Source organism: Ciconia boyciana, chromosome 8 (assembly GCF_034638445.1).
Source record: "Ciconia boyciana chromosome 8, ASM3463844v1, whole genome shotgun sequence".
NCBI classification, from domain to species: Eukaryota; Metazoa; Chordata; class Aves; order Ciconiiformes; family Ciconiidae; genus Ciconia; species Ciconia boyciana.
In genome coordinates, this window is record NC_132941.1 from 7,235,766 (window position 1) to 7,256,343 (window position 20,578).

The window sequence follows — 20,578 nt, forward strand, 5'->3', positions numbered from 1 at the left end:
AAGGGAGGTGGAAATTACTGCCTAACTAATTTTCCCTGCAATTTGCCCTGGGAACCTTCTAATGAAGGCTACAGCACCTGAGCCTGCCCTGCTGTGGGGTCTGGCCAAGGACTACACCAACCCCCAGCCTGAGCAAAGTTGCCTTAAAGAAGCTCCACATTTTAACACTACTCTGCTCTTCAAGACACATAGAAAACAAAGCATTTTTAATTTGCATTTTAAAACAAAAGCTTCTAATATCCAGACCATTAACTTGGCTATGAGGCTTTCACAGCAAAACTTGTTACCCGCTATGTGTTTTGTTGTCATTAGGATATATTAAATACTATTAATTGTGACGCCTTGCTATTATGCTATTTGGAGACTTGCCACAAGCCCACTTCCGCCCAACCTATATTATGCTGTGAACCTTGGAGGCATTTTAAACATCTCGTGCAAAATTCATGAACGTGAAAAGGAGCCTGTCTATATTTCCAACATCTTGAGGGGCTGGGGAGCCTCCCTGAAACCCAACTCAGTTCAGGGCTAATCCCTAGCAGCTACTACATCTCAATCCAACCCGCCAAGCCCCCACTCAAGCCCAGATGATTGCCACGCTCTATATGCGCCTTCCTTCTAATGAATATAGGCTTACGGACATCTCATGCATTATTTACCAAGGTGTGCTTATTATGATTGCAATGATTTAAGGCAGTTTGTTACAGGCACAGCTCTGAGTGATTGCGATCAATAGAAGAAACAAGAACAAGCCAATCTGCATGGAACAACAGTCCCAGTCCTTAGGGGCTGTGCTTCCCTGATTAACCCTTCCCAACCTGCCAGCAAAAGAGGCTAGCACTTTGATAGACACAAATAGTTGGCTACCCTCCCTCTTGCCCTCCCCACCTCAGTCAAGGATGAAGAGGCATTCAAAGGGGTTATGCAGCTCCTCCAGCTGTTTCTTGGGGCAGGATCCCACATGCTGGCACAGCATTCCTCATGGTATTTAATGTATACCTTGGATGTGGCTATAATCTACTCATTAGCATATGTCATGCCTCCACCTCCAGGCCCCATATACAAAGCCTCCATCTCTTTTCCCAGATATAGACTTAGAAACAGGGGCTTTTGCTGCTAGCTGTGGAGATCCCAGGTTCAACCCCTGAGGATGACTAAGGTAGCAAATATGAAGCAATTACTGCAAATAAGTAGCTGGACACTGATCCTTCCTGCATGAAAGGCAGTGGGAGCTTTTTCAGTGGGAACTGGAGGGAGGAAGGGAGAGGGATGTGGAGTAGCTTTGCCACTTCCCACATTTAAAGATGGAGAAGTCACAATTCTTTGCACTTGGTACCTTCTAATAGAAGGAATTATGGTTCAGCGTTTGCTCTGTGCATCCTGGGAGCTGGATCGGATCCCTGAACCAGTCAGGACAACATAGTGATATTGCTGTACTGTCCCACCACAGTACTGTGAGATCTCAAATGCCAGAAACTTCTCCCCTGTACCATGGGAAGCAGATACCTATAACCTCCTCCGGACAGGGTAGCCCAAGGAATGCTGTTTTAAGGGCAACCAATAAACACTGCCCTAGATTTATCCCAAAACTCCTCACACAAGTCGAGTCTGGACATGTATTTCCCCACTGAGTACACACCTGATCTCAGCTCAGTGCCTCAATTTTACACGGGAGCTTTGGATCGGACCCAGCACACAGGAAATATATTCATTACTTCAAAGGGGAAGCAAACAGGATGTCTGGACAAAGCACCAAATAAAAGGCTAATGACACAAATGGATATTTAATACGACTTCCTCTGATTATCCTATAAGGAAACACTTCAAATGCTGTCCATTTTGTACATCCTGCATCGTTGTAATAGGCTTCAGAGTCTGGGAGGGAATTTTCCACACCATGCACTGGTAAGGTGGGGCTGTGCTCTTACCTGCCTGCTGCAGATGAGATGGTACAGCACGCACAACCCGCGTGAGCTCCTCAGGGTCACAGGATGCTCTGCCAAGCAGCAGGATGGCAGCCCAAGCAGAACAGCACCCTTCCTGCCCCCCATCACCTGCTCAGCATCCCCAGCACAGGCAGAAGGGTGACAAGGCATCGCTGCAGGGGCTGTTCACATTACAAAGCTATTCCTGGTGATACAGAGGAGACCAAGAGATACATTTTCCCATCCACTCTATGCCCGTCATAGCCAGCAAAGCAGCAGGAGCTGGGGATAACACCAGCACTGGGATACCACTGCTTGTGTTCAGCCCCCAGAATCCATCTCTCCAGGGCTGTCCCATGGCCTGAGCCACCCCCAGGGCATTTCTGTGCTGGGGGGGTCACTGAACAAACAGAGTTTAACTGAAATCCCTGCTTAGATTAAACCAAGACGGAATTTAATTAGCACAGCACTTGCTCCACATGCTGCTGCTGATCTCTCTGGAGAAAAGACAACTGAAGCCTTTTGCTTTATAGCAAGTGGGGGGAAGAGACAAGAACAAAATAGTTCAGTTTAAAAAAAAAAAAATTGTTTCCAGAGTCACCATGACCTGATGATTGCTTTGGGTTAAGCTAAATCCAACCCACCATAATTGGCCAAGAGGCCAGACAGAGCAATATGTAGGAGAATTAAGATTAGATTCCTTTTTGCTGGAGAGAAAAGCCTGAAAAACTTCTCTCCAGAAATTACTTTTGATTTCTCTTTGATTTTTGATGTGAAAAATTAAAGTGAGAATTGAGCTTTATATGGTTACTGAATAGCAAAATAATGACACCATTAGGAACACAAAGCTGAATGATTGAGGAAAGTTCCTTTCTAGTTTAAGCTCATAGGTTTTGTTAACAGCTATTTCATTCCAGTGCCTAGCCAGCACTTTGTTTAAAAGATGTCTTTGTTAATATTTTGATTAAGTTAATAAACATTATTAGGCAAACCTGCCTCTACACAGCCAAGGAAGTCCTCCTAGCAAAATCAGAAGGGAACGTTTGACAGTCTTAAAAATTTTAAGATAAGGAAATATGCAGAAGAAAAAAAGGAGATTCCCTCAACCTGAGTGGTCTTTAACTATTTCAGCAAAATTAAATACATAAATAAAATGAAGACTAATTAAACGGCAAATTTCATTACAGGCTGTTTTCAAGGCACTGTTCTTCCAATAAAAGAAATCTATAATCTGGGGAGGAAGAGGAATATTTTCTAATGCCTTCTGAAGTCTGACTTTCTTCCAGCAATTTATACACTGTTTGCTGGGATGATTCCACCAAAAAAAAAAAAGAAAAGAAAAGAAAAACCCTTTTCTTCATTTCTTAGCAGCATCCTTGGGATAAAACTTGTTTTCCTCATGCAGTAAAGATAGTTTTGACCAGTACAGCCATCGCTGTTCTTAATCAGACTCTGGTATCTTTGTACATGGTGTGAATTAGAGTTATTTCTGTACCAGTGATGCAATAGCAGTTTTCTACCCATCTTGAGTTGTTCCTAAGCTCAAGGGAAAGAGGTTCATTCAATCCCATCTTTGCTGCACAGCTGCTTTAGGAAAGAAGCCAGTTAGTGTTCTATTCCCGGCCAAGAAAAATAATTTTTAGGGATGAGATAAGACAGAATTTGATCCTATGTTTACAGCTCCCATTGCAACCAAGGCCAAGCTAACAGACCTGTGGGAAAGCCTCGTTGTCTCACGGAGCATAGGTGTCACTAAGGAGACAGTTTGCCCCAAAGAGCTAACGTTCCTCCCTAACACCTTTCCTGGAGCAACACAAGGGATTAACTGGTCTCATTATTTGATAGCTCAAAGCTCCTTATTGATTCCCACCTACTGCTGACACTAAGAAATTACAATTAGTTGCAGTCAGTTTTCACGCTGGGACAAGAGTGCTGGCAGCAATCTTTGGCAGGCAGAAGGAAAGCCTACAGTCCCATTACCTGCTCAAGTAGAGCAACACCAATGGAGAAATCAAGATGCAAAATCAGGAAACCACCTTCACCCAGATTCAAGGCCACCTCCTTCTTCTCCCACAAGAGCCTTAGACTCCATCAGCCTCCTCCAGCCTTCTTAGGTTATAAATTCCCAGGAAAAGCCTTCCCAAAAATAAACTCCTCTTCGTTCACAAACGACTCATTTCAATAGACAGCAGCTGATGCTCGGCCACTTATTAGCATCCACCTCCAGCTGCTGGCTGATCACACAGCAGAGGAGGTTAAGTGTCACTGGAGCTTAGCAGCAAGATTGGACCTGCCCTTCTCCAGCTGCATCCGTTGTGCTCTTGGGGCTGGGCCAGGCTCAAGACAGAGGATCTGATGGGGTGGAAAAGGAAATTCTGTGCATTCCTCATCCGTAGCCTACATGCCAAGTGAAATGCAGTGATGAGCAGCCAGACCAGAGCGCTCATCTGAGGCTTCATTCTAGCTGCAAAAATTGTGATGAGTTTAAAGCAAAGTTATTGAGTTGGGTCCAGGGAAACCAGGCTGCCTAGGGTTATGAAATCATTTGCCCTCCAGTACTAGTGCAACAGGTGAAATGTTAGGAGGAGCATAAATCCTGGGATACACCCTCCAAACACTGAATTCTGGTTTAGAAAAAACACCTGCCTTGAAATGTTCTGAGCATGTGATTTTAATTTTCTTTGACCTTTTCGTGTCTCTCCTTAGCCAGGCGCAAAAATATCCTCCTCAGAAAAATTTCTGCCTGGAAATGATAGTCCTTTTTCCCCAAGTCCTTTTAAAGGGAAGAAAATGGCTTGTCTTCCAGAAAAATGCTGCTACAAACAAGCAATGCATGAATTGCCTGTTTGGAAAAAGAGCATGTTCTGCAGGGGGAATTCTCTCAGTGCTCATCCGTGCTCATACCAGCTATATCCTAACAAACACAACTGTAATGAAATTAAAATACAACAGCAGGAAAATCCAACATAAATGCAATGTGACCTTGATAATTAACAGTTGAAAAATCCAGCTTTTGGTTCCCTGCTCCCTCCTGCTGGTGCATTATTAACTTTGAAAATGGAAATCTCCCATGAGCAGAGTCAGGGCTGCTAATCGCAGCATCCTGACAAATGCTGGTGTGAGTAGTTTCCCTTCATTGCCCCATCTGCCTTCAGGGTTTTGGAGGGACTGCACTCCATCCCCACAAGACCAGCCTCTCATTTTAGCTCCTTCATTTCATCCCTTAAAGCACTGTGCAGTTTGCTGGGTTGCTCCAATTCCAGGTCATGCCCCGCACCAGAACTGTCTAAAATTAACCACGGTTAATTTTAATCCCACAGCGTAGCTGGGGCTCTGTGGGCATGAAGAGCATAAAAGACATAAAAGTGTATGACTGTTATAGGAAGTGCTGGAGAAGGGTCTGCCCAATGTCCATGCCCAGGGGTGCCTGTCAGGTATCCAGTGTGCAATCAGGCCTTTAGAACTTTCAGCGTGAGGGAGCTGGAGCCAACAACGCTCAGGCCGCGGGGAGAGAAGACTCATCCCTCATAAAACATAACCTGTGCCTTCCCACCCCAGCCCAGCAGCCAAGACAACATCTAATACCACTGTGGCACTTTATCCATTGCCATCCTCGTTCCATCTATGGTTGCTGACTTGGGTGGGACATCAGCTCTGGTCCAAGACAGTTTGGAGAGAGCTCACAGTCAGGTTTGAGTCCAGGCATTTCTGGCAAATCTACCTCTGATTCAGCAACAACACTGAGTTTGGAGGCCTGGCTTTTGAAAACTCGGCTAAAATCACTAGCGAACAGAATATGTCTGGGAGATGGTGCCAACAGCCAAAGTGAAACAAACTGCTCAGAAGAGTTTTGCAGGAAGCTGGTCGAGCTGTATTGGCATTGTCCACACAATGTTTTCTTCACCACAAAAACAGTGTTTCTGCCATTGCTACCACTAATTTCACTCCACCGCTCGTAAAAGAACTCCTGTCTTTGTAAATCTGTTTCCTGAAAGGGTTTATAACCCTCCCATTTGCACCATTCAGTGTGGGACTCGCTTCAAACCATACGGCAGGCGCATGACCCAGATCTACTTGGTGGTCACCTCCAGTCGCTGCTAAGTGTCACATCTGCTCGGAGGAAGGTGCAACCCTCTTTGGACACTGATCCACCCCAGCACTACTGCAATCCAGGAAGGAGGATGAACTTCAGGAAGGAAAAGCCAAGAAAAGCAATATGTGAGGCACCATTACAAGGGGACTTCTCCAGAGCTCTCGGTACTATACGTACCAAACTAGAAGTACCATAGCACAAATTATCCCCAAGCAGTTGACCTAAAAACACTTCTGCACCACGTGAGGAACAGTTTCAGGCTGAGATGACTCTGAGCTCGAGCAGGTCAGGCTGGGGGCATCGGCCCCACGAAAGAAATGAGTCACAGATGGGTGGGGAATCCAAATGTGCAGGAGGTAGTCGGTGGAGATGTCACATGGGACCCGTTGTCCATCAAAGGGCTTAGTTAACAGCTGTATCTCATGCCAGCGGCAATGTACTTCATGTATTCATGCTGGCTAAATGGCTTTTGGTGTTTAAACTTGCCCATACCAATGCTTCTTTCAGCTGGATATGATACACTCCGCATCCTTCCTAAACTATTCCATAGTTGTCTCCTACAAACTGAAGTTGGTCTCCATTCAATGCTGATTTCTGCTGAAACACTGCTCAAACTCAAGTTCATGTTCCTTCAGCCTAAATGGCCAACGTAAAACTCTGGGATAAATATCAGCAATAACTTGTGCTCCTTGGGTAGAGTGGAAACTTGCCCAGGAAGAATAATGCCTGTGGGTGCAGGAGACAGAGCTCACACTGAGTTGGTACAGGGTTTGGTCTTTTGTCGAAGGACAAGTGACACAAGACCCACAGCTTTTCTTCCACATTTCTTCACAGAAAACAGTTGTGATCCAGGAACAGCCTTGCAGCACAAGTGCTGAGGGTAAACAACTGCACTACTTTTAAAACAGTGCAAATAGGGCTACAATAACATGGACCGAACTCCATGTCCTAAAAGGCTTTTTCCAACCCTGTGTCCTGTGGTCCTGTTCCTTTGACCTTGCCTTTCTAACATTAACACATACCACACATTTTTCAAAAAGCAACCAGCAAAATGAGATATTTCACTGCATTTGATCCTCCCTGGGAGAGATGAGAACAAAAACTCCTAATGCACGTTAATCCCATCACCAGAGCACTGCTGAAAGATGGTTGATACTTGGGATAGGAGCACTTGCAAGGGGTAGGAAAGCCTCTAGTCTTATCAAGGCTCCCACATCCCACCCCAGCAGTGGCTGCCTATCAGTGGTTGGTGAAGCAATTCTCAAATATAATTTGTCCAGCATAAATAAGTCCATAGCAGGGCTCATTCGTGATCACAAAGCACTCAGCACCATGGTTAGGACTCCGCGATCTGCCTGTGTAACGTGTTGCACTGGGCAGGGAGGTGGCCCGGTGGTTTGGGTGACGGACAGCAAACGCACACGGCTCTGCACATGATGGGTCAAATCCCCTCCTCAGCAGGAACCCTTGTGCCTCCGTCTCAGAAAAAGCCCAGAAGGAGACAACTTGCATCATGAGACCTTCATGAGCCACTTGTCTAGGGGAGAAGAAACCCTCTAACATATACAACAAATCATTTTTTAGCCCAAATAAGCACAGTCTAGAGAAAGGGTGATACCTTCAACGGGAGGAAGGGAGAGTCAAGCAGCAATTTCCATCCTGGGGCTGTGGCAGGTGGCAGCAGCAGCCGCCGGGGCTGCGTACAGACTTGTCCTCGTTTTTGTCCTTTGACCCTCTCCCCCCCAGAAGCTGAGCCTTGTTTACCGGCATTTCGGCAGCCCATCTCCTGTTTCCATTAACCCTCAGAGGAGGTGGGAGGGAGATCAGGAAAGGGCTTGTCACGCTGGGTGGCTGGTGCTCTGCATGAAGGGCAGCGAGCAGAATATGTCGCATCATATTCAGGCAACACCACGGAGAGGCTGAGCCAATATTTATCAATGGGAGAAGCATGGAGACAGCAACCTGACATGGGCTTGCTGCTTTGCCTGGTACACAGCAGACAGGGAGAGACAGAGCATTTATAACGACTCTGAAGTTGCCAGCTTTGCCTCCAATGTCACACATCTGGGGGGGCTTTCGCTGTTCTGACAATTAGACAGACGGTGTCAAAACTAGCCCTGCTCTGCCTTTGGGATGTGTTTGTTCAGCACAGAGATGAGACATTTTCAGAATTCCTCCACCAAGTCTGACCTCGTAAGAGAATAAAATCCAAAGGACCTGTCCCCCCTCAAGTGACACCATGGAGACTTCAGTGTTCCTGGACTACCATGCCCCATGGGTTAAATCGCAGGGGAAATATTGTGCTGCTGACAGTCAGAGCTACTGAATCCAACTGATCTGAGCCACTTCTGACCAAACGGATCAGAGGTGAACGATACCTGCTATAGGCAAAAAGGCACATTGTCCATTCTCCTTGCTCCCTCTGATAACCCTGCAGTTACTACAGCATGGCTGGTACTGGGGCTACAGATCAGGGTTATTTGTGGGGACAGTCCTGGCACAGTCCTGAGCCAGCACTGCACTGCAAATGGGTCAGGCCAGCACTGCACTGCAAATGCCCAAAAAACCCCTGCTCCGAGGAGCATAAATCTAAGAAAAGCCGTCCTAAGGCTTCACATTTTCAATCCATAATAAGACATGAGCTCTGCTTACCTGCAAGATCAAGTTTTAGATTTGGGATATTTATATTTATGGAGTTTGGCTTTTCTCTTCTTTGTTCCTTTTTCTTTATGGAATTTATCACTAGCAACAAAGAAGAAATTTCATCTTTGCAACACTGCCAACTGCAAGGCATCAGCCCTTGGTTTGGCGAAATCCCATTAACCATTTTACAAGATAAATGCTGAACCTAATGACAAACTGCCGTACAGTTGTTCAGGATGGATAGACAGACAGACTATATCTTCTTCTAGTCCATGTGTGTTTCAGTCCAGCTGCAGTCAGTCAGCCTGGCTTAGCCGTAGGTATATTTGTCATAAAGGGACCTGAATGATAGCGAAGGGCATATATTTATCATTATTCCTGCAAGCACAGGTTCATCCTCCCCACCCTGTGCCTGGGAATTACCAAATGCCACAAAGAACAAATTGAGGATTAAAAGGACTCCTCTCTCCCTGCGATGTCCTGCTTTGCTGCTGGCCCCGGGGACCGAGCTCTCCCCTTCTCTTTGTCTCTGATCTGGACTTGGGCAGGTGGCGAGCCACTCGCCGGACCAGACAGCAGCATCCCTGTTGCCCTGTAAGCGTCAGGGTGTTGATGAATACCCATCTAATTGGAATTAGGGATTCTCCAGACCAGCCCTCCAACTGGAGAAATTAGCTAGTTTATTCCAATAAAGATGCTAATATGGGGGGCTTTGTGAAGGGCGAGAAATTCCCATTGTCATTCAGAAGCAATTTGTAGCGGATTTGAAGCCTTTGAAAAGGTGATGTGCTGGTGGCTGGGTTTGTATAATACCCGTCCCCGAAATTCACAGCTGAGCATTCTTCCCCTCCATATGCTTCAGTGCTGCCCAATTTGTATTCCCCTGGCAAGCAGGCGCTGGAGCGGAGCAGCGAGCGATAGCGAGCCACCGGCAACAGCGAGGGGAGGGTGGCTGGTCCCGGGGAGGGGGACATCACAGCCGTGCACGGTGGGGGTCCATGCTGGGCTGGCAGGGATGGGGATGCTGGGCTAACCTCTCTGCCGGGGCAGGCTGCACGCAGACCGAAAAAATCTGCTTTGGAGGAGAAGGGTCTTAGATGCCTTAACCCAGCAGTATTAATTGTTTAATGCTTCTTCAGCTTCTTCATGCCATTTTGCTGGCATTGAACTCCTCCACGCAACTCCTTTGCTTTTTGGAGCTCCAACCTCCCTTACTCTTTATTTCTAGATATAAGTCATCAACTCTGGAAGTGATTGAGATGGAACTTAACACCATCTCTCCAGAACAACACCAAAATCCTTAACTGAATTTTCCAATTGCATTTAATTTTTCCCCAACACTCTCTCTTCAGATGTAGCCTTCTGAACTGAAGACTACACAGGCTGGTGTCTTGCAGGAGGCACCTAATGGGACTGAATTACCTAGGGAGGCTTAGGTTCTCCAAACTGCTTGGCAGGTGATGTCTCATGGACCTTCTAGCCAGACTTGCCTCTAATGCACCAGTCTCTGCAGGAAACCTAATCAGCATTTTAGGAACAAAGCACTTTTGCAAACTGCAACCTAAAATCACATAAAAACCAAATGCCTCCCCAAGCTACTCTTTGCAGACTGCTCCAGGAGATATACTGATATAAAAATGTTTCTCTAATCTAACAGCTGCCTGGAAATGGAGGTAGAGCTCTGTACCACAGTGAGGGACTATTTTTGCTGAGGCGGCATCCTCTTGCCACTGAGCTTATATCCTTTGCTCTTTCCATCTTGTGATGTAAAGTCAAGGAATGACAGCAGAAGCCATGAGCAGCTGGGGTTGCTCCCCAGAAGCCCAGATGCACTTGACTCCTGTCCGTCTGTCTGTCTCTATAGCTTTATCTGTGCGAAGCCTGGCACTGAATTTAATGTTTCTTGTGGACTGCATCGCTCCATTGAGTCCATATAACTGACAGGGGCTGCTCTACTATAAATGTTACGCTAAGGCCCCCACTCAGTCAGGTATTTCAACTCGTGCCTAAATTTAGACATGGGATGGCCACACTGAACACAAGGGATTACTCCCATGCCTGGTGCAAATACCTTGAGGTCAGATGGTTTAGAAGTACAGGCGAGGGAGAAGAAATATTTCCACCTGCTCAGGATCCTGCCTTTGCCCATGGGCCACGGCCCCACTCAGGAGAGGACACGGTTGACCAGGTCAGAGCCCATAAATGCTCGCTCTTAGCCACGGTGACGAGGATTCCTTGGCTGCAGCCGCTGATAGGCTCGTACCCAGAGATGTGAAGCTCAACAGCCTTTTCCATGGTACGTTTGCTGGATCTTCACATTTTTCACCAGGGACTCTGGCAGACGAGCAATGTGCCCACATGCAGCTTTTCAGCAGCGGTGAACTCCTGGTGTGGCAGAATTATAAATTCTCTGTTGAACCAAGGTTTAAATATTTTCTCTAGCAATACCTGGCAACAGAAAGGACTTCTGGTGTTTCTCAGTAGCTATGCTGTGCATTTACTGCGCAGGCTGCAGTTGAACCAGTATTGTTTTGTGATGCTTTAAGCAAACGTTGGTTTAAAAGTAATAGAAGAATATTAATAAATGGCTGCATAGGAAAAAAGGAGGCTTGGTCCCCGGCCAGGGCAGCTGATGCATCTGTGAGATTTTGCTTGGCTGTGCAGCCTGGCTTGCTGCGGGTCTCTCGTGTGACCAGAGCACAGATGAAGATCGTACGGAGTAGGAGAGCAGTCTTGGCTGAGCTCAACTTTATGCTCTGAAAGAAGCTAAATTCAGCTCTAAAACCCCCTGAGTAGGGATTACAGAATCTGTTTGCAATCACAAAGCACTACATAATTGTAACTGTACACTTCTTTTCTTATCTTATTTGCAATGTTGATATGAACTTTAATGAAAATGAGGAAAAAAATGTTTCTCAGACATTTTGGCTGGCTCTGAAGCAATGCTTTGTATTATCTACCCAGAAAGAATAGCTCTATTAGCACAATAGCTTTTTTTTTAAAACCTCTTGAAAAAATGGAGTGAAGATAGTATTTTATTTTTGGTTTCCAGTTGGCTTCATTTTCTACATGGGGCTCAGAACTGGGGAGTTGTGCCTTTTCCCTGGTCCGTGATCAGGATGGGGCCATGGTACCTTCCTCCCAAATTCAACAGGGAAAGGAGCAGAAAGGAACCAATTTCACTGAAGTGTCCCAAATAGGTAGGTCAGGCCCAAGCCAAGAAAAAGGGTAAAGATCAGAAGAGAGACCCAACAGCACATGTTGACAACACCTCCATACTGAAGCGTTCACAGAGGAGAGGGGAAAGGAAAGGCTACCACGTTCCAGGCAGCAAACGCGCAGCCTTGCAGTCCATCCTGCACTGGCCCACTGCCGGGCTCCAGTCTGGAGACATCCATGTCCTCCCCATGGTGAAGAAACGCCACACAGAGCTAAATGCACCCCACAAAACACAGGCTCCGTCACGTGCCTGGGGGGTCAGGTCTCACTTCCTTGCGTGGGTAACATAACATAGATGTCGGTAGCTTTGTGGCACTGGAAGGATAAACAGGTCTCTGCTCCCCAGCCCTTCCTCTCCTTGACGCTTCCACATGCTTTAGCTCTGCAGTTTAGGCTCTTGGGGACCCCGTTTTGGTTTAGCCCACGATGCACTGAATACAGGAAAGGGGCTGGAAGGAAGGATGTCCTTCCCCAGACACACGGTCCCCACGGGGAGTTTCTCAGTGCCACCATCAGCCCTACCAACACAGCTGGGTCATCACCTCCTGAATGGTGCCATTGTTCCTGCCTCCAGAATAAAACAGACACAGGAGGCGTTTCCACCCAAAGAAAACCAGTTTCCACTGGTGACTTCTTCCCCCTTACTTGAGAATCCTCCCTCCCTCCCTTTCAGGGCCCCTGTAGCTTTTCTTTGTGCCTCTTCTAGGATGAAAAGAGGTAGTCATTGATTGTATTAATAATTCAGAGCCTAATCTCACGGACGGGTGTTCACGGCCCATGAGGTGGCAATCTTTCATCTTGAGATCAGGATCAGCCAGATCTTTTAGAGGTCAAGGAAGATAGCTGCAGCATGGAAAATGCCTTCAAAATAATAGGTTTAGGTGACTCTTGTGCATGGAGGAAAATGACAAATGAAAACCTCATGTGTCTCACACTCTCCATTGCCCCTGCATCTCAACCTGGTGACGCCCACAAACCCTTGAAGATTACTTCCATCAGCTTCAGTGAGCTGTGAAGCGATCTCTACCACATGCCCCAACCCATCAACATTCCCCAGGTCACCTGAACCCTCCTGCTCCTCAGGACAGCCACCTGCCTGCTGCTGGTGGATCTTGCACTACCATCCCTCTTCTCCCATGGCCAAGCTCCTCCTTCAACTGCCTACTCAGTTGTGTTGTCTTAATCATTTCTGGAAGGACAAAGTGTACTGGCACTATTTGCTTTGTTTGTTTTGTGGCCAAGCAGGTCCCTGTGCAGGGAGAGGAGCAAGTTCATCTTCAGTACAAGTAGGTGAAACTGGTCACAGGTACTAAATTGGGGATTCCCAGGACAAGCAAAGAAAAGGGAAATCTGAATATTCTGGATTTAATTTTCACCTGGCTGTACTTTACACACCAGGAGCAAATTTACACCACTGCTCTTGGAGCCTCTCTAAAAGGCCAATAGTCCATTCTCCATCAAGTCCTTCTCTTCTCCCATGATCCGCAGTTATCTGCTGCATCTACAGTAATGCCCTCTTAGCTGGGTGTTGCTCTCACCCCAGGGCGAAGCTCATGCAGAAGGGTGCCTGCGGAGGGGTGCCGTTACACCTACACCTACGCTTTACACCTTGCTGGGTGTTTATGGCGGAAATGGCAAGGTCAAAGACATGCACCTTGCACTTGGAACTGAAGGTGCCAACTCCTGTTGCGATGCCAAAGATTAACGGCATGCTGATAAGAGCTGGGGGAAGTGGCCAGCGGAGACTTCTGAGAGTTCCCGCAAGTGCGGCTGTGCTTTGCTGGGAGCCTCCCTGCTTCGGGGCTCCCGGTTCCCAACAAGAACCAGGCTCAGCACCAATTTGCTGACGCCGAGATGCTCTGCTGCTGTTACCAAGGCACTTCCAGCGCCCTATGCGTTAGCATTTCTTCTGTCTTGTGCTTTGTCTTCTCAGGGAAGCACTTCCACAGTACAACCAAAGACGATGTGTTTGAGGTGGTGATCCCCCCCCACCCCCCCAACAGTGGTGGCACAGTCCCCAAGTGCTCAGATTAGTAACGCTCCAGCGTACGGTATTTTACAGCCTGGGACTCGAGCCCGACCCACTGTGCACACCTGCAGGAAGGCCTGGGCTTGCGATCACTTCTCCCCCCTCTCCTCTTTGTCTGCTGCATTCACTTGGGCTTCTCTGAACAAGCAGTTTACCTTCTCTCAGGCAGGGTTTGTGCCTGGTTTCCTGTCTGTGCAGCGTCCCAGGCCTGACAGAAGCGGCTCTGTCTGTACTATAGGATCCAGACACCACAGTATCCAGAACTGTGAACTGATTTGCAAATACTTATTAGGGAAGGAAGCCGTTCCTTCTATAGCTGATAACTTATCTGGTATGCATCAGGCTTTCCCCAGTCTTTTCTCTGGTTCTTGCTTTAACAATTCATCCCCAAACACATTGTTCCTTTGTCAGCACTATACACCTGTAGTATCCACATTTAAGAAAAAGACCTCTTTGATGGCAGGGTTTCCGTAGCAGGGCTGTTTAGATTTGTTGTGATTAAATCACATCCATTTTCTAATTTGTACCTAACACACACTCAAATCCCTCCTTAAGCCTGAGCTGTACAGGCACATTTTGTCTTCACTGCTGACTTAATCAAGCAGCTGAGGGCTGCTGTGTGCTCTCTGCAATTGTTGTCTCTTGCACAGGAAAAAAAAAAGAAAGGGGAGAAAGAAACACTTTGCAAAGGGCTGCTATTATCCACGCACTACGGTGACAGCATATTTAGCACGTTTGTGGCTCTGGGGCTGCAGTAATTAATTGTGTGTCTGACACTCGGGCTGGCACAGCCTTGCACCCAGAGCTTTCCCATCACAGCAGCAGAAAAGCAGGCACCCTGGTACCCATGCATGCCAAAATCAGTCCCCCCAGGCCTCCGTGGGAGATGGGTGCTCACCCCAGGCTCACCCCGATGGCAATGCTGGGTGCTGGGGCAGCTGGGGCGGGGGGCTACACCGAGGGGCCGTTAGGGCAGCCCGGGGTCTCCATCCCTTCCCTACTGCACGAACGCAGTCCTGCAGAGGGTCCTCTTCCCGCTCCCAACCCCAGTCCTTGCCACAATCCCCCGTCAACGCAAAGATGCTCTCAGCGCCTATACACGCCCCAGTCGCTGAAAAGGGGGTGCCCCCCCAAGCCCCCCTTCCCCTCTATACCCTCCCGCTGCAGGTGGAGCATCCCCACCCCTCCGGGAGGGGGTGTACCCTGCAAGCCCCCCTCCACCTCCCCCAGCCCTGGCTGCCTGCAGAGGGAGAGGGGGTGCTGGGGGGGGGGGCGGTGCAGCGGGGACCCCCCCAGCTCCCCCTCCGCCTGCCCGGGGGCTGCGCCTGCCCTGCCTCCGCCGCTGCAAGCTAACGACGCTGCTCAGCGTGTGCGGAGGGAAGGAGGGAGGGAGGAAGGAGGGAGGGAGGGGACCTCCCTATCTGGCTCTATCTCCTCCGCTGCCTCTCACATGCTCCGGGAGGGCGATGCGGCTCCCCGCGTCCCGCTGAGCGAGGCCGCGCTGCACCCCGCCGGGGCTGCCCTGCGCCGGGAGGGGGGGCTGCCCCCCCGCCACCGCCACCGCCGCTTCTGCCCTGGGGGTTTTGACTGTTTTATTTGATTTGATTTGATTTAGTTGTATTGTATTCGGGTTTATTTTTGTTTTATCTCCCCCTCCTGGAAAAAAAACCAAAAAACCAAAAACAAAAAAAGCCGCCGCTCCCTGCACCGACCCCCGCGGCGGGCTGGAGAGGCTGATGCGGCCGCCAAGGTAAGCGGGGGCGGGGGGCTGCGCGGGCCCCCCCGGCCGCATGCTGCCCGGCTCCCTGCATGGCCCTTCCTCCGCGGGACCTGTTGAGGCTGTGGCTCCCGGTCCCCGGCTGCCTCCTCCCTCCCGAGCCGTTTGTGTAAGAAACCTCGATTCTTCCCATTTTCTCTGCCCAGCTGGCTCCCTCCGGCCGGCTTGCTACTAGCCTGGCGTGCATGCGGTAATTCATTTATCCTCCCTTCTAATGGTTGCCACTAAAAATGCACCCTGCTGGGCTAAGTCAATCGAGGAATTCCTTGCAGACCACTGATGAGAACTGAAAATCTCCTCCCCAATATTTTCCCCTTTCCGTTGGCTAAATCATCACGGGGCTGATCGTGATTATCGAGACCGGAGCGCTTCGTTTGCGGAGACACAAAGCTTTCCCTTAACTCCCGCGGTTGCACAAGGCGCTGGGGGTGTTTGCAAGCTCCGAGGGAAAGAAGGGGAGGGGTGACAGCTGGACAGATGTGGGACATGGGCAGGGACGGCCACATCTGTGCGCAGGGAGAGGATGGGCAGCTGGAGCATGTCTGGCCGGGGGGAGACTTTGCTCCTGATGAACTGAGTCCGTAAATAGCCCATAACCTCAGCCAGGAGCCGGGGGGGGGGGGGGGGGGGGTAGAACAGAACCCCCAGTCAGGACATTTCAGAGGCACCAGCCAGAGCAGCCCCTGTCGAGGCTTGCTTCCACTCTTGGGACCTGCACGTTGCCCTTCCTAAATTCTTATATACGTTTAAGGAAACTGGGCTGTGTTCGCAAGACAGGTGCTTTTTGTTGTGGTGGTGGTTGCAAGGCAGGAGATGAAAGTTTGGTGTTGTTTTGATGTGATTCTTGATTGCTGCCTGTTGGAGTAATTGCATCGCAATTGCTCAGAGGTAGAATCAATTTCCCCAAATTGAGATTTTAATGGGAGCTCGCAAGCTGCTGTTATGTCATGTGGTTTAAGGCGGCGTTGGGTTGCATTTATTTTATAAACTGGATACTTTTGCAGACGGCGCAGGGATAACAGCACCACCCAGTGGGGCCGCAGCCCCAGCCCCAGCCCCAGCCCAGTCCAGCCCTAGCCTCAGCCCACCTCCAGTCGCAGTCCCAGCCCCAGCCCCAGCTCCAGTCTCAGCCCACCTCCAGTCCCAGTCCAGCCCCAGTCCAGCCTCAGCCACAGCTCCAGTCTCAGCCCACCTCCAGTCCCAGTCCAGCCCCAGTCCAGCCTCAGCCCACCTCCAGTCGCAGTCCCAGCCCCAGCCCCAGCTCCAGTCTCAGCCCACCTCCAGTCCCAGTCCAGCCCCAGTCCAGCCTCAGCCACAGCTCCAGTCTCAGCCCACCTCCAGTCCCAGTCCAGCCCCAGTCCAGCCTCAGCCCACCTCCAGTCGCAGTCCCAGCCCCAGCCCCAGCTCCAGTCTCAGCCCACCTCCAGTCCCAGTCCAGCCTCAGCCCACCTCCAGTCGCAGTCCCAGCCCCAGCCCCAGCCCACCTCCAGTCCCAGCCACGGCGCCAGCCCACCTCGAGTCCCAGTCTCAGTCCCAGCCCCAGCCCAGTCTCAGCCCCAGCCCCAGCCCGGCTCCAGCCCAGCCCCAGGTCAGTCACACCCAGGAGGACTCCCGGTGCCACCTCGGCGCTGCTCCCCCTCCACAAAAACTCCCAGTTTCATTTGCCGAAATACCTGCAGAGGTGGTGGATTAAAGTTGTTTGGTTTTGTGGTTTGGGGTTTTTTTTTCCCATAAGAAGGAAGGTCTCTTTCTCAGATATTCAGGAAAAAGTTTTAAATCGGCCGATGACACTGTCACTTACTGTTTCATGACCGAGAGTGCAGGAAAGGCGTCCTGCAGTGGGTTGTATTTCTGCCATCGCTGTCAGGAATTGACAGAAGGGGACCTGGGAAAGGTGGTTGGATTTCACAGAGCTTTTTCCATAGGATCCTTCAAACACCACTTTCTGACAGGGCTGGAGATGTAGATTTGCAAACACTCAATGCCATCTCCCCCTTTTAAATGAGATCCAGGAGATGTCCTTAGCTGACCTCTCAGTTGGGCGGGGGGGAATTAGGGAGCTATGTTTGCACTTTCTCAAGATACCAGTAGTTTTTAAAAGCAGCAGAGAACGACTTTCCCATTACACAGACTGGTTTCTGTCTCTGCTGATAAACACACCGTTCTCTGCAATTCCTGTGCTGTTTATTTTTTGACAGTTCAGATTTATCCATCTTTTCTGCTGAGCTGAATTTGGCCATTCGAACTTGCTCTTGGGAACCTCCCAGCCCACCTTTTATTTTTTTTATAGAAGGGAGCTCAGGTGTGAAGAAGATACACTAAAGAGATATTGCTTGATATTTACCCCAAAGAGGAGAGTGGGCCAGGAAGACCAGCTCCCTGCAGAGAACTAAATATACAGATGGTGAATTCCAGCCAGCCCTCCAAACATGGCCGAACAAGGGATGGTTACATGCTCCCACGTGTAGGAGTCAGGCCTCACCCCACAGGGCTTTGCAAGCAAGGGAAAGGGAGAGACACGAATGAATGCCACCAGTCAAAAAAAGTTGACGTGATGAACTCTCTTTGCCTGAAAATATCCCTGCTTGTTTTGCTTCCTGTCATGAGTGAGACTGGAAGTTTTCCACCAGCCCATCTTCCCTTCCCCGTGTCCAGCCTGGCTGGTTGCGAGCTTTTAGAGGTGACTTTTATGGCCGTGAGCTTGGAGCAGGCATTTCGGAGAGCCCACAGCAGGGATACTCACAGCAACTTCAGTTGGGGCTGCCGTTAATCTGTGGATGCAAAGATGCAGGTCAACAAAGCATTCTTACTACTTTATTTCTTGGTGTTACAAAGCTATATTTTATTCCACCTTCAACCCACTGGCCTCTTTTTACACAGCCAGATTGGTGAGTGTAATGTTCATAGGGGCAGCTGTGGGGAGGTGGATGAGCTAAACCAGCAAACTCTTCTCTGCACTTTGCTACGCAGGAGTGGGTCGATCTTCAAAGCCCAGCTCTGTGCCATCACCTCCGCCTGCCCCATTCAGTTACTGCAAAAGTTCAGTGCAGGGCACTAGTGAGAGCTTGGTGGGACACTTCCCCTGCCAGCTGCTTTACCAAGTGTCGTTAGTAGGGTTAGTAGGTTAGTAACCATACCGGTTTGTAGGGAAGGGGGTTTAGTTGCATTTTCGGCAGCTTCGAGGTGCACAGCTCAGGGAGAGCGTCTGCTCATGCTGTCAGCCAGGGAAACTGTAAAATGGTAAAAAAATGGAGTGACGAGTAAAAGGAAGGTCTTTAAAATGAAATGCAGCATTTTCCAGTATTGCAAACGTGAGAGGTGTGGCTGTTACTGCAGAAAGATGAAGGGGGTTTTTTTTGGTTTTCTTCTTCTTCAGAGGTTTTTTCTTTAATAAGGGAACTGTTCGGAGCACAGGTGTTTGGGTTTTACTTCCACGAACATTTTGGGATCAGTTGTCAGACCTCCCCAGACAACAGTTTGGGGGGTTCCACTCCAAACTTCCTTTCTTCCTCCTTAAGGAGCGATTTCCTTTTTGCTGCTCACCCCAAACACGTATCATTGCAGAACATTTCAGGATTAGCTTCCTGCACAAGCAATCACGGGCTTATCCCAGCCAGGCCACGAGCAGCGTTCGTTGAACGCCTTGTCCTGAGGCAGAGCAGTCAAAGGCACGTGCTGAAGCTGTGTGGAGATAGTTGCGTGAAGAGTGGCCACGCAGAAAGTTCATGGGAGAGTCAGAGGCAGACCAGGAGCCCTGACATCCATTCCTCTAACTACTAGTTACAGTCCTCAGAAATACCCATGTTTACTATTTTAGCCATATAATTATAGGTAGTGAATAATTCCATTAGGAAGGCTGTAAGGGGAGGTATCATCTGTAAACCTTAGGGTTCAAATTAGACACATTCATTCAGCCCCACTGAAGCCCACAGCCATGCACAGCATGACACAGGGCAGAGAAAAGTGAAGTTCAGATGAGTGATCCCAGCTGAGTTTCCCCTGGGAACCAGGACTCTTCCTGCTCATCCTGCAAATACCTTGGAGAATGCTATCGGCTAACCCCGGCTGTGATTTGCATGTCACCCCTCCGTAATGACACCAATCGCGAGAATCAATGTGTAGGTGACCACAGAGGTGCCTTTGCCCCCGGAGCCGAGCCGCTGCGCAGCGGAACTCTGCTGTGCCTCAGAGGTGTTTGCATTTTAGCGGTGGGTGGTTTCCCACATACTGTTTGCAAAGAGCATTGAGCTCGGTGCTGCCTAAACGGGGAGCCCCAGCCGGGCTTCAAGAAATAAAGAAGCAGGGGAAAACAGTCCCTCCACGTTTCCAAGCCTAGATATCCCCATTAAACAAGGCAGAGATCCAAATTTCACATGACCTGCATTTCAGTTAGGTGATTTAAAGTCTGGATCTTTGATTTAGCTAATCATAAAGGTGAAGGTTATTCAAAAAACGTGGAAGGGGGAGCAGTATTTCAGAACACACCTTATTTGGGGCCTTTTCCTGCTCTGCAGTTACGGTTTGGACACATCTGTTGTTTTCTCCAGCGAAATCCACTGCTTTGATCAGTGCCAAAAACAGCAATCCCATTTGCAATGCATGATGCAACTGAGCAAAATCAAGGAGAAATTTTTACAAACTGGAGTCAGGGGCATCGGACCGTTGCTTTATGGCAGCACAGTTTTCCCTACACCTAAGGTAGAAGCTCCAACAAGGGTCTTATTTTAAAAATAATGCTTCAAACTGGGTTCCAGTCTATCGTTGCAATGTGTCAGCTTGCCACAAAACAGCAATACCAAAGTGGCTCTTTAGGTCAAACAATCAAACCAGCCTCGCAGCAACTATTTAGCAGCTGGATTTTAAAAGTTCATAATTCAGATGTTTTTTTGAGTTAA